General features: G+C 39.2%; 1 long non-coding RNA gene across 1 annotated transcript in view; it reads left to right on the plus strand.

Moving 5' to 3' along the window:
• Positions 1–9790: 9790 nt before the first annotated feature.
• The window catches only part of LOC139356612 (uncharacterized), a 38918-nt gene continuing 33536 nt past the window's right edge, over positions 9791–15172 (plus strand). The window contains exons 1-2 of the long non-coding RNA XR_011608706.1: positions 9791–10309; positions 10558–10562. This is a non-coding gene — a long non-coding RNA (uncharacterized lncRNA). The remainder of the gene's footprint in view (positions 10310–10557; positions 10563–15172) is intronic.

A 15172-nucleotide genomic window follows, 5' to 3' on the forward strand; every position in this document is an offset into this window, starting at 1 on the left:
CCATACTCTGCTGCTCCCTTTTTCCGAAGCTTAGGACCTGACCACCATTCCCTAGGTTCTGGCGGGGAGCTCTCTAGGTTCCCAGCCTGATTTCATCTAAAATTGGAACAAATTGCTCTGTTTGTAGATACTGTTTTGAAATACCAACTCAGAGGGTTGGCTCCTGTTTAGAAATTTTATTGAAAGTGCTTTTAATATTAATGTTAACACGACATTTTTGCAACTCTAAACAGGTACAGTAAGACTGAAGGATTTTTAGAAAGATTACTATAAAATATTTAAGAGAATTTTGATGTATAAAGAATTTTGATGTATTCAACCAAGTGAAATTTTATGGTTATTCAGAGTGGAGGATCTTTCTGGAAAAAAGAAAACCTGTCTTATGTCACAGAAATATAAAATTAGATTTCTTGAAGCCAGAAGAAACTGTTCCTTCCAGATTTCTTGATGCAATTTTATCTGGCACCACTCTCAAATTTTAGAATTCTCAAGAAAAATTCAGTAAGTGCTATACAGTCAGTAAGGTCATATTGCTACCTGTGACCAAAGCTACAAATTCACACTCCTGGCGTTTGCATTTCATTTAAGATTTGCTTAAAACAAACAAACAAACAAAAAAAAAAACTTCAGCCATGTAGTTACTTTTCTTTTCTTTTCCTTTTTTCTTTTCTTTTTTTTTTTGAGACGAAGTTTTCTCTCCTGTTGCCCAGGTTGGAGTGCAATGGGGCGATCTCGGCTCACGGCAACCTCTGCCTCCCAGTTTCAAGCAATTCTCTGGCCTCAGCCTCCCAAGTAGCTGGGATTACAGGCATGCACCACCACGCCTGGCTAATTTTGTATTTTTAGTAGAGATGGGGTTTCTCCATGTTGGTCAGGCTGGTCTCGGACTCCCGACCTCAGGTGATCTGCCTGCCTGGGCCTCCCAAAGTGCTGGGATTACAGGCGTCAGCCACCTCGCCCTGCCTAGTTACTTTTTAATAGCAACTTTAAAACAGTATTATTAAATACTTCACATATTATAAAGATATAAAGAATAGCATAATGAACATTTCTGGATTCACCACCTAGTTTAAGATTTAGAATGTTAAAAATAGAGTTGAAATTTAAACACGAACATTGACAGAATTTTTAGTAAAAAGTAGCTTAATCTCTACCAAACTTTAAAAATTTTTTAAAAGAGACTTTTTATGTATTTATTATTTTTAAAAATTATTATTATTTTTGTAGAGATAGGGTTTCACTATTTTGCCCAGGCTGCTCTTGAACTCCAGGACTCAAGCTTTTCCCCTCATCTTCGAATTAGGGGAAACCATAGCGCCTACCTCACATTAGTGTTTTGCCCTCTGCAATATGATAATAAATGCAAAAGAACTTTTTATGCATAGAAGATTGTAGAAAAAAATGATTAATTCATTTTTAATCTTTCATCTCTCACTATTTGACTCTGACAGGTGCCATCCAGATTCCAACAGTGTCTTTTGGCTCTGAGAAGTCCAATACTACAACCCTGGTTGAGTTTGGAAAATACATTTATGAAGGTCAGCTGCAAATCAGGGGCAAGGGGTGGGTGGTAGAAATAGCAATGGAGACACCATTCTTTTACAAAGTGATAACGAGTTTATTTTGCGACTGATCAGAGGACAATCTAATTCCCATGGACAGAGTAGAGACTGTAGATTTGCTCTTGGAAAAACTAAGCCACCATATGTAGGGCAAAGATTGAGAGTTCATCCAGCCATCGCGTGAGAGTGTAAACTCTCTCAAACTTTGCCCTACGTATGTGTCATTCAATAAATGCTAAATCATCAAAAGGTAGAACTAGGGTTTCCTTCTACTTATGCAACTGCCCAGAACTATGTTCCATGCTCCTCCCACCCCTACCTCCTTACACACCCCCACACACCTGTGCACATACACTCCATGTACTCAGGCCTACTCCAGACTCATTACTAACACATTTCTAGGCTTCTAAGCAGTCAACAACTTTGAGCTATAACATCAGTCCTTTTCCCTCATCCCCACCACCCATTGAGTACAGAACTGAGGATGGATGGGTCAGAGGAAAAAAGGATTCTTGGAACTCCTCCCTCTCCTTGTGAAAATCTCATGGAGAGTAGTGAGATTACCTTCCTAAATCTAATTAAAAACAACCCCTCCGAAGTTGTTGGAGGTGGGAGAAGCTGGTCTAGGAGCAGCAAGTAGACCCCTCTCTAACACCCTGAGACAAATGGCTCTGGGATTAGCCATGCATGGTCGCTCGCACCTGTAGTCCTAGTTACAGGAGGCTGAGGTGGGAGGATCGCTTGAGTCCAGGAGTTCAAGGCTACAGTGAGCTATGAATGTGCCACTGTGCTCAAGCATAAGTGAGAGTTCAAGACCTTGTCCCTGAAAAAAAAAAAAAAAAAAAAAAGAAGAAGGAAAAAACAAAAATGAGTGGCTCAGGGATTAATGCCCAGTAGCCAAGCTGAGGCCAGGCTGGAAAGGCTGGAAGTCTCTACTAAATAGGAGATAAACGCAGGAAAATAAAAGTATAGTGACAGTGAACTAGATAAGCTAGGTGACAAGATAAAACCATATTCTTCTTCAGTTTTTGGGTATCCACAGAAGTATATGTGAATTCTTCCAAAAAGCCCAGAGAGAGAGAAAATCTATTTCTCCTATGTAGCTAAGGTCGCTTGAATAATTGACCCTAGGAACATCTACACCTGCACACAGAAGTACGACCTTGTGCTAAACAGAATAATCTTTATGTTCACATAACACATACACTAGATGTGTAGCTTTTTAAAAAGAAAAATGTCTCTGGATTTTTAATATAATATTTAAATATAATTTGGTTAATGGGGCCTACTAATTTAACATAATAATTTAATATAATTTGGTTAATGAGGCCTCCTATGGTCAAAATTCAATGCATCCCTCATCTGCATAGCCCTTTAACATGTACTTGTGATAGCATGATATAGGTCTGACCAAGCCTGAGCTTGAGATATTGACCATCTTAATAGTGAGTCCTTTTTTTTTGAGATGGATTTTTGCTCTTTTCACCCATGCTGGAGTGAAATGAACTTAAACTATACCCTAGAATAAATGTACTTAACTGGTATTTACAGACCATTCTACCTAACAATTCAGAATATACATTTTTTTTTCATCAGCACATGGAACATTCTCCAAGATAGACCATTTGATCGGCCACAAAACAAATCTCAATAAATTTAAGAAAATCAAAATTATATCAAATACTCTCTCAGGCTACAGTGGAATAAAATTGGAAATTAGCTCTAAAAGGAACCCCCAAAACTATACAAATATGTGGAAATTAAATAATCTGCTCCTGAATGATCTTTGGATCAACAATGAAATAAAAATGGAAATTAAAAAATTCTTTGAACTGAATGATAATAGTGACAGAACATGTTAAAACCTCTTGGATACAGCAAAAGCGATGCTAAGAGGAAAGTTCATAGCATTAAATGCCTACATCAAAAATGTGAAAGAACACAAATAGACAACCTAAGATCACACTTCAAGGAACTAGAGAAACAAGAACAAACCAAACCCAAACCCAGCAGAAGATAAGAAATAGCAAAAGTCAGAGCAGAACTAAATGAAATTGAAACAAACAAACAAAAAAGGTACAAAAGATAAATGAAACAAAAAGATGGTTCTTTGAAAAGATAAACAAAATTGATAGACCATTAGTGAGATTAACCAAGAACAGAGAGAAGATCCACATACTCAATTAGAAACGAAACAGAAGATATTACAACTGATACCATAGAAACACAAAAGATCATTCAAGGCTACTATGAACACCTTTATGCACACAAACTAGAAAATCTAGAAGAGATGGATAAATTCCTGGGAATATACAACACTCCTAGGTTAAACTGGGAATAAATAGAAACTCTGAACAGACCAATAACAAGTAGTGAGATTGAAATGGTAATTAAAAATTTGCCAACAAAACAAAGCCCAGGATCAGATGGATTCACAACTGCATTCTATCAGGCATTCAAAGAAGAATTGGTACCAATCTTACTGAAACTATTCCATAAGATAGAGAAAGATGGAGTCCTCCCTAAATCATTCTACAAAGTCAGTATCACCCTAATACCAAAACAAGAAAAGGACATAACAAAAAAAGAAAACTACAGACCAATATCCCTGATGAACATAGATGTGAAAATCCTCAATAAAATGCTAGCTAACTGAATCCAACAACATATCAAAAAGGTAATACACCATGATCAAGTGGGTTTCATGCCAGAAATGCAGGGATGGTTTAACATACACAAGTCAATAAATATAATACATCACATAAGAGAATTAAGAACAAAAATTATGTAATCATCTCAATGGATGCAGAAAAAGCATTTGACAAAATCCAGCATCACTTTATGTTGAAAACCATCAGCAAAGTCAGCATAGAAGGGACATGACTCAAGGCAATAAAAGCCATCTATGAAAAACCCACAGCTGATGTTACAGCGAATGGGGAAAAGTGGAAAGCATTCCCTGTGAGAACTGGAACAAGAAAAGGATGCCTACTTTCACCAATGCTATTCAATATTGTACTGGAAGTCCTAGCCAGAGTAATCAGACTAGAGAAAGAAATAAAAGACATCCAAATTGCAAAATAGAAAGTCAAATTGTCACTATTCACTGATATAATGACATGATATGATGACATAATTGTATACCTAGAAAACCCTAAAGACCCATCCATAAAGCTCCTAGATGTGATAAACGAATTCAGTAAAGTTTCAGGATACAAAATCAATGTATACAAATCAGCAGTACTGCTAGACAACACCAACAACCAAACTAATAATCAAATAAAGAACTCAACTCCTTTTACAGCAGCTGCAACAAAATTAAATACTTAGGAATATACCTAACCAAGGAGGTGGAAGATCTCTACAATGAAAACTACAAAAAAACTCCTGAAAGAAATCATAGATGACACAAACAAATGGAAACATATCCTATGCTCACAAATGGGTGGAAACAATATTATGAAAATGAGCATACTACCAAAAGCAATCTACAAATTCAATGCAATTCCCATCAAAATACCATCATCATTCTTCACAGAACTAAAACAAATATTAAAATTCATGTGGAACCAAAAATGAGCCTGCATAGCCAAAGCAAGACTAAATGAAAAGAAGATATCTGGAAGCATCACATTACCAGAGTGAAGCAGGACTAACTTGTCTGTCATAACGTGAAAGAGTCTTGGAAGATGTCCGGGGTCCGGGGTCTAAAACCCCTCGTGGCCTTTGGAACAGCAAGCTCTATGCCAAAGAGTGGAAGGCTGCCCTGACATGCCAAACTCTAAGCCCAGGGCATAAAACCCCTTGTAGCTTGTATGGAATCTGGGGCTCAGGGCATAAACCCCCTTGTAGCCTCTGGAATGTGCACAGACTTGTTGGTTCCTTGCTTCTTACTCGTAAACATGTCCTCCATTATCTCTAGCAGCAGAGCATATTCTATATGCGTCAAAGAAAATGCTAAACCATCACAGCTATGCTTAATGCACCACTACCTTTCTACCCCCATGTCCTCATGCCCTCACCTGTTTACTCCCACATCTGCACGTCCTCACCACCTGCTTCTTTTCTTGGTCACCAATAAATAGTGTGGGCTCCCAGAGCTTGGGGCCTTGACAGCCTCCAATCTAGCATTGGCCTTCTGGACCCACTTTATGCACTTTTAACTTGTTTTTTCTCATTCCTTTGACCCCGCTGGACTTTGTAGTCCCCACAGCCTGGTGTTGGGCCTGATCACCCCAACATTTCTGGCACCCAACATGGGGCTACGAAGACCCCGGTAAAGGAATGCTAGAGTGTGTGGAAGTGGAGGACACATCAACAAAGGACACCCAAGGATGACTGAAAGAAGCTTGGTGGGTAGGCTGGGCACTCTGAAGAACAAGGGTAACAATGGGACAAAAAGAAAGTAAACATTCTGCTTATTTAAACTTTCTAAGGCATTTATTACTGAGAGGGGGTGTGAAAGTTAGTACTCAGAATTTATTAACACTCTTTAATACAGTGTAGCAGTTTTGCCCATGGTTCTCAGAACAAGGGACAATGGAGTTAGATGAATAGGAAAGAATTGGCAGAGGTCTAAAATAGGTGCATAAAGAAGGAGCCAAAATTCCAGTTTCTGTTTGGTCAGTGTTGTTGTTGATAAAGGCAGGTCTTGAGCCATTTCAAACAGATGACGAGGCAGATTCAGATGAGGAAGAGGCAGACAAGTGTAAAAAATTAACTTCAGATTCTGAATGTGAGGAACAGTGACCAGAGGAAATTAAAGAAAAGAAAGGGAAACTAAAACAGATATATTTTAGTAACCCGTTGGTTCCACCTGCTGAATTAAGTGAATGGCCATCTTCTTCCTCTCCCTCTAATGGGCGAGAAGATGAATTAGCTGCAAAACTTACTACTCTGGTAGCTGCAACATTAAAACCTGGAGGAAGTGGTGATGCTATACAAAATTATATTTAGAAGGTTAGAGCTGAAAGAGACCTAGAAGCATGGCAATTTCCCATTACTATAATCCAGCAAGGAGGACAGAATATAGCTAATTGGGCCCAACTTTCCTTTTAAGTCATTAAAGGAATTAAAGCAAGCCATTAGTCAATATGGGCCAAATTCTCCTTTTGTACAAACTTTACTAAAAAATGTGACTCTTGATAATAGATTAATACCATATGACTGGGTACTTTAACAAAGTCTCTTCTCCCTCCATCTCAGCACTTGCAGTTTAAAACCTGGTGGGTTGATGAAGCTCAAACTCAGGCAAGAGAAAACACACAAACACAGCCACCTGTGCCTGTTTCCTTTGAACGGTTAATGGGGTTGGGCCCTAACTGGGGCTGATTAGACACTTAAGCAGTAATGGAGGATGTTGCTATTGTTCAGTTATGCACCGTGTGTTTACAGGCATGGGAAAAAATAAATGTTACAGGAGAAATATGTCCTTCTTTCAGTTCTGTCCAACAAGGACCTAAAGAACCATATACTGACTTTATTGCTCAGCTCCAAGAGGCTATGCGTAAAGCTGTAACTGATAAAACAGCTCAAGACATGGTAATACAACTTCTTGCATATGATAATGCTAACGCAGAGTTATTATAGAGTGAAGCTGCTATTAGACCTATGCGAGGGAAGCCTCATTTGACTGAATATATTAAGGCTTGTGATGGCACTGGGGTAATTTACATAAGGCTACTACTCTTTTAGCTCAAACTATGGCTGGATTAAAGGTGGGAAAAAATATGCCCCATTTCTCAGGCTCTTGTTTTAATTGTGGGCAATTTGGACACACAAAAAAGGAATGTAGAAAAGGAAATCAAAAGGCAAAAACTGTTACCATCAATCAATAGAATAGTCCTGGTGTATGCCCTGGTGTAAGAAAGGCAATCACTGGGCAAATCAATGTCATTCTAAATTTAGCAAAGATGGGCAACCTCTTTCAGGAAATGGGAAGAGGGACCCACCTTGGGCCCCTCAACAAACCAAGGCATATCCAGCACAGCCAGTGCCCTTACAAAAGTACAACAATTGTATCCCACCACAGCAGGCAGTGCTGCGTAGATCTTTGTAGAACAGTTCCCATTTTCTTACTTCCTGGGGAGCCACCAAAGAAGGTCCCCAGGGGAGTTAGGGGCCCTTTACCCTCAGGAACAGTTGGTCTATTGCTTGGAAGGTCTAGTTTAAATTTAAGAAGTGTCACTGTACATACAAGAAGAATTGATTCTGATTATACTGGAGAGATTCAATTAGTTATTAGTTCCTCAATTCCATGGTCTGCTTCCCCAGGAGAAAGAATTGCTCAATTTTTACTGTTACCTTATACAAAGCTAGGAAGTAGTACAGTAAAAGGAACAGGAGGTTTTGGTAGTAGTAACCTAGCAGGAAAAGCTATATATTGGGATAATCAAGTGTCAGACAAAAGACCTATTTGTACAGTAACCATTCAAGGAAAAGATTTTGAGGGGCTAGTAAATACTGGAGCTGATGTTTCTATTATTGGTTTAAATCAATGGCCCCAGCATTGGCCAAAACAAAAGGCATCCACTGGTATTGTTGGAGTAGGGGCTACCTCAGAAAATTTTTGAAGTTCTTTAATTTTGCCATGCCAGGGGCTGGATGGCCAAGAAGGGATAATTCAACCTATTATTACACCTATTCCTGTCAATCTATGGGGTAGAGACTTATTACAACAATGGGGTGCTGAAATATGTATTCCTATGGATCAGTATAATAATAAGAGTAAACAAATGATGATAAAAATGGGATATCTCCCAGGGAAAGGACTGGGAAAAAATGAAAATGGCCAACCAGAACATTTAGAACTAAAAGGGCAAACAGATAGAACTGGACTAGGGTATCATTTTTCAGAGTGGCCATTGCTGAGCCTTTGGCTCCCATTCCTCTTGTTTGGTTAACTGACAAACGAGTTTGGGTGGAGCAATGGCCACTGAAACAGGGAAAACTGGAGGTTTTAAAAGAATTGATACAGGAACAGGTACAAAAGGGACATATAGAGCCTACTTTCTCCCCTTGGAATTCTCCTGTGTTTGTTATTAAGAAAAAATCAAGGAAACGGAGAATGTTAACAGATTTGAGGGCTGTTAATGCTGTAATTCAACCCATGGGCACATTGCAACCAGGGCTGCCTTCTCCAACAATGATCCCCAAATACTGACCTCTGATAGTGATAGATTTAAAAGATTGCTTCTTTACCATTCCTTTAGCTGCCAAAGATTATGAAAAATTTGCTTTTACTGTTCCTGCTATAAAGAACAAAGAACAAGCGGACAGATACCATTGGAAAGTACTACCACAAGACATGTTAAATAGCCCAACTATTTGTCAAACTTATGTTGGAAAAGCTATTAAGCTAGTTAGAGAACAATTTAAAGAATGTTATATCATACATTACATGGATAATATTTTATGTGCAGCTGAAACTAGAAAGGAGTTAATGCTATGCTACAAACAGTTAGAAAAGGCTGTGACTGCAACAGGGTTAATCATAGCCCCTGATAAAATCCAAACTTCTACTCTCTTTCAATATTTAGGAATGAAAGTAGAACAAAGTACTATTAAGCCTCAAAAAGTTCAAATTAGAAGAGATAATTTAAAAACTCTAAATGATTTTCAAAAATTATTAAGAGACATTAATTGGATTCATCCCACTTTAGGCATTCCTACTTATGCTATGTCTCACCTCTTTTCTACCTTATGAGTTGATTCTGATCTTAACAGTAAACACTCCCTGTCCAAAGAGGCGTTAGAGGCACTTCAATTAGTTGAAGAAAAAATTCAACAGGCACAAGTGACTCGAATTAACCCTATGCAGCCATAACTGTTTTTAGTTTTTCCTACTAAACATTCACCAACAGGTGTTATTGTTCAACAAGATGATTTGGTTGAGTGGCTTTTTCTACCTCACAATACAACGAAAATACTCACTCTGTACTTAAATCAAATCGCTGTACTAGTAGGACAAGCAAGGCTGTGCACAACAAAGTTAATGGGATATAATCCAAATCAAATTATAGTTCCATTAAACAAACAACAAATTCAGCAGGCTTGTATTAATTCCCAGGAATGGCAAATTAATGTGGCAGATTTTATTGGTGGTCTTGATAATCATTATCCTAAATCCAAAATATTCCAATTTCTTAAATTAACATCATGGATATTGCCTTCCATTACTCAAAAAACCCCTATTGAAGGGGCCATCACTGTTTTTACTGATGGATCTAGTAATGGAAAGGCCTCATTTGTGGGACCTCAACAACAAGTTTTTCAAACTGACTTTGCTTCTGCTCAAAGGGCTGAACTTATGACTGTGATAACAGTGTTAAAAACTTTTAAACAGCCAGTAAACATTGTTTCTGATTCAGCCTATGTAGTGCAAGCCACACAAAATATTGAATGTGCCTTAATTCAAAATGTGACTAATGACCAACTTAAGGTTTTATTTCATTCTTTACAGCAAGCAGTACAACAAAGGCATTCCCCTTTCTATAACACTCATATGAGAGCACATACTAACCTCCCTGGCCCTTTAACTAAACTTAATCAAAGGGCAGATAATTATATGGGGAAGAGGATTTGCTTGTGTCTCTCCAGATAACAATCAGGCACCTGTGTGGGTGCCCACCAAACATCTGAAGATCTACCATGAGCCACACCAGGAAGAGAGGACTCTGGGAAGAGCCAGAGCTCCTGATATGAGTGATGGCACAAATGAACATCTCAGAGACAAAGGAGATGACCAAGTATACTCGTCAAGCAGATCCTCCAACATGGGTGCAAATAAAAAAACTGGCACAGATGGCAGAGGGCAACTTGATGGCACAAAACAAACCAAAGACAACTAGTAATTTAATGGTGGCTTTGATGGCTGTGCTCACCATTGCTGCAAGTATTCCCCCAGTAACAGCTGAAACAAAAAAAAATTATACTTATTGTGCATATATTCCTTTCCACTACTTCTATGGCCAGTAACGTGGTTAGACCCCCCCAGTGGAGGTATACACTAATGATAGTTTTTGGACGCCTGGTTCTACTGTTGATAGAGGCCCATCTCACCCCCAAGAGGAAGGAACAATTATGAATATCTCATTGGGATTTGAGCATTTACCTATTTGCTTGGGAAAAGCCAATGGGTGTTCACCTCCTAGTCATCAATCTTTGCTGGCAATAATGCCTGAATGTAACATCTCCATAGCACAATTGCATATGCTTTCTGGTCTTAGTATTTATCACAATGATTATGCTTCTGTAACTGAAGTTACCACCCTCAAAAACCTATCTGTAAAGTGGATTGGACATGGTCAGAAAAAATGAAGGCATTTGCTTTGGAAGACTGTATCACATGGAAAGCAAAGGTGTTGCATAATGATTCATATGGCGTCATTATTGATTGGTCCCCTAAAGGGGCATTTATGGGGCTCACCTCTCAATCTGTAAGTAATGGTCACCCTGCATCTAAACAAAATAATCAGATGGTGGACACTATAAGAAGTATAGCAAGAGATCCTATTATTTGGGCATATGGTGGTATAGTGGTCCCTCAGCCCCAAATGATATGGCCTGCTGTAGGAGCAGAACATGAGGAGTTACAGAAAATATTAACGGCACTAAAAAAAGATAAAGATTTGGAAAGGGAAATATACTAAACCAACCCAATATAGTCCTAATTACATGTTAGAATTGGCTCACAGTGATTCAGTCTGGATACAGAGTTGTGTCCATCCACCTTTCCTGTTTGTAGTGGGGGATTTAAAACTTGATCTCCTTAATCATCATGTGACTTGTCAATAATGTAGATTGTTTTCTTGTGTGAATTCTTCCATGTATAACACTGATCATTCTATTTTAGTGGTAAGAGCCCGAGAAGGAGTAGGGATACCTGTGAAGTTTTCCCATCCCTGGGAAGCCTCTCCTTCTGTGCATATTATTACTGAAATTCTTCAAAAGATTTTGAGGTGCTCTCAGCATTTCATTGCTACTTTAATTTTCATTATTATGGGATTGATTGCTATGTAAATAATTGGCAGAAAAATTTTACTCTGCTGTGGAATTACCAAAGTAATATAGATCAGAAACTAGCTGATCAAATTAATGATCTCCAACAAACTTTAATGTGGCTAGGAGACAGTGTAGTTAGTTTAGAATATAAAATGCAGTTACAATGTGATTGGAATACCTCTGATTTTTGCTTTACTCCTCATCTGTATAATGAAACAGAGCATGAGTGGGAAGAAGTTAAGAAACATTTAAAAGATCATACTAGAAATTTATCTTTGGATATTACAAAACCAAAGGAGCAAATATTTCAAGCCTCTCAGGCACATCTGACACTAACACCAGGAACTGAACTGCTTGAAGGAGCTGCAGATGGATTAGCAGCTATTAACCTGCTTAAATGGATCAAGACACTGGGAGGCTCTGTGATTTCAATGATTGTGCTTTTAATCTATGTTGTTTGTCTTTATATAGTCTGTAGATGTGGAATCCACCTCTGGAGAGAAAGCTGCCACCGAGGACAAGCAATGATAGCTGTGGTGGTTTTGCAAAAATGAAAAGGGAGACAAGCGCCCAACTATAGTTACCAAAAAAGCATGGCACTGTATTAAAATAGGTGTGTGTTCTGTCCCAGTGGAACAGAATAGAGAACCCAGAAACAAAGCCAAATATTTACAGCCAACTGATCTCTGACAAAGCAAACAAAAACAAAGTGGGGGAAAGGACACCCCATTCCACAAATGGTGCAGGGATAATTGGCCAGCCACATGTAGAAAAATGAAGCTGGATCCTAATCTCTCACTTTATACAAAAATCAACTCAAAATGGGTCAAAGTCTTAACTCTAAGACCTGAAAACATAACAATTCTAGAAAATAACAATGGAAAAACTCTTCTAGACATTGGTTTAGGCAAAGAGTTCATGACCAAGAACCCAAAAGCGAATGCAATAAAAATGAAGATAAATAGATGGGACCTAATTAAACTAAAAAGCTTCCGCAAGGCAAAAGAAATAATCAGCAGAGCAAACAGACAACCCACAAAGTGGGAGAAAATATTTGCAAACTGTTCTTCTGACAATGGACTAATATCCAGAATCTACAAGGAACTCAAACAAATTAGCAAGAAAAAACACTTGTTTTGTGTTTGTTCTGTAAATCAGCAAGGAAAACAATCACATAATTTCATTAAAAAGTGGGTAAAGGACATGAATAGACAATTCATAAGAAGATACACAAATGGCCAACAAACATATGAAAAAATGCTCAACATCACTAATTATTAGGGAAATGTAAATCTAAACCACAAGGAGATACCATTTTACTTTTGCAAGAATGGTCATAATTTAAAAAAACAAATAGATGTTGGCATAGATGTGGTGAAAAGGGAACACTTTTATATGGCTGGTAGGAATGTAAACTAGTACAACCACTATGGAAATCAGTATGGAGATTCCTTAAAGAATGAAAAGTAGGCCGGGCACGGTGGCTCAAGCCTGTAATCCCAGCACTTTGGGAGGCCGAGACAGGTGGATCACGAGGTCAGGAGATCGAGACCATCCTGGCTAACATGGTGAAACCCCGTCTTTACTAAAAAATACAAAAAACTAGCCAGGCGAGGTGGCAGGCGCCTGTAGTCCCAGCTACTCGGGAGGCTGAGGCAGGAGAATGGCATGAACCCGGGAGGCGGAGCTTGCAGTGAGCTGAGATCCGGCCACTACACTCCAGCCTGGGCGACAGAGCAAGACTCCATCTCAAAAAAAAAAAAAAAAAAAAAAAGAATGAAAAGTAGATCTAGATCTACCATTTGATCCAGCAATCCCACTCCTGGGTATCTACCCAAAGGAAAATAAGTCATTATATGAAAAAGACATCTGCACATGTATGTTTATAGTGGCACAATTCACAATTGCAAAAATATGGAACCAATCTAAATGCCCATCAAGCAATGAGTGGATAAAGAAAATGTGGTATATATATACCATGGAATACTACTTAGGCATAAAAAGGAACAAAATAATGGCATTAGTAGCAACCTGGATGGAGTTGGAGACTGTTTCTTTCTTTTTTTTTTGAGACAGAGTCTCCCTCTGTCACCCAGGCTGGAGTGCAGTGGCACAATCTCAGCTCACTGCAACCTCTGCCTCCCAGGTTCAAGTGATTCTCCTGCCTCATTCTCCCAAGTGGCTGGGACTACAGGCACATACCACCACACATGGCTAACTTTTGTATTTTCAGTAGAGATTTCCACAACGTTGCCCAGGCTGGCCTTGAACTCCTGACCTCAAGAGATCCGCCTGCCTTAGCCTCCCAAAGTGCTGGAATTATAGGTGTGAGCCACTGTGCCCGGCCACATAGTGAAGTTTTGATACCTATAATGTATAGTGATCAGATCAGGGATATTAGCATATCCATAATCTCAAACATTTGTCATTTCTTTGTGTTGGGAACATTCAATATCCTCCTTTTAGCTACTTGAAACCATATAGTGCGTTATTGTTAACTATAGTCTTCCTACAGTGGTATAGAACAGTGGTCTCCAACCTTGTTGGCATCAGGGACTAGTTTGGTGGAAGACAAACATGGGTGGGGGAGGGGGAATGGTTTCAGGATGAAACTGTTCCACCTTGGATCATCAGTTAGATTCTTACAAGCAGCATGCAACCTAGATCCCTTGCATGCACAGTTCACTATAGGGTTCGCACTCCTATAAGAATCTCATGACCCCGCTGATCTGACAGGGTGCTGCTCTCTCGTCTGCTGCTCACCTCCTGCTGTGTGGTCTGGTTCCTAACAGGCCACATACCAGTACCAGCCTGTGGCCCGGGGGCAGGGGATCCTTGGTATCAAATACTAGTACTTTTCCCTCTTATCTAGCCATAATCTTGCTTTTCAAAAGTTTTTATTTTATTTTGTTTTTTATTGATACAAAATATTTTACATATTTTTGGTGCACATTTTTTATTTATCTTTTTATTTTGCAGTTGCAAGACATATTAGAGTGAAAACAGAGCTCCCATACAAAGGGAGGGGACCCAAAGAGGGTTGCCCACTCCCAGCTTGAATGCTTGGGGTTTATATCCTAATCATTGTCCCTCCCCCTGTGCTCTCAGATGATAGATCATTTGACTATTTCTTTACCTCCTGCTTTTAGTCTAATTTGTATTTTAGGAGCCCTCTTTACTACCTGACTGGTTGGGTGTAAGCAGAGTTACAAGCCCTGTGTTTAAAGGTGGGTGCAATTATCTTCTCCAGCTAGACTTAGGAATTCTTAGTTGGTCTAGGAAGTCCAGCTAGTCCTGTCTTTCAGTCCCCCCTCTCAACAGGAAAACCCAAGTGCTGTTGGGGAGGTTGGCTGACGACTGCTCTAACTACTTCCTGCTGAATTGGGGCATAGTAGCAGTCATGCAGTTGAGAGTTCCTCAGGAGGGGTGCCTTCGATGTCATCAACGTCGGAGCATGGGCTAGCAGGCTGGTCCAGGGGTCCGCAGTAGATCTTAGTCATGGACTGCATCTGAGGCTCCATTTGAAGAACCATTTGTAGTTTTACAGCTTCAATTCTGGAAGAGACAAACTTAACAAGGAGGTTAAAGATACAGGGATTGAAATGTAT

Source organism: Macaca nemestrina, chromosome 1 (genome assembly GCF_043159975.1).
Source record: "Macaca nemestrina isolate mMacNem1 chromosome 1, mMacNem.hap1, whole genome shotgun sequence".
Lineage (NCBI taxonomy): Eukaryota > Metazoa > Chordata > Mammalia > Primates > Cercopithecidae > Macaca > Macaca nemestrina.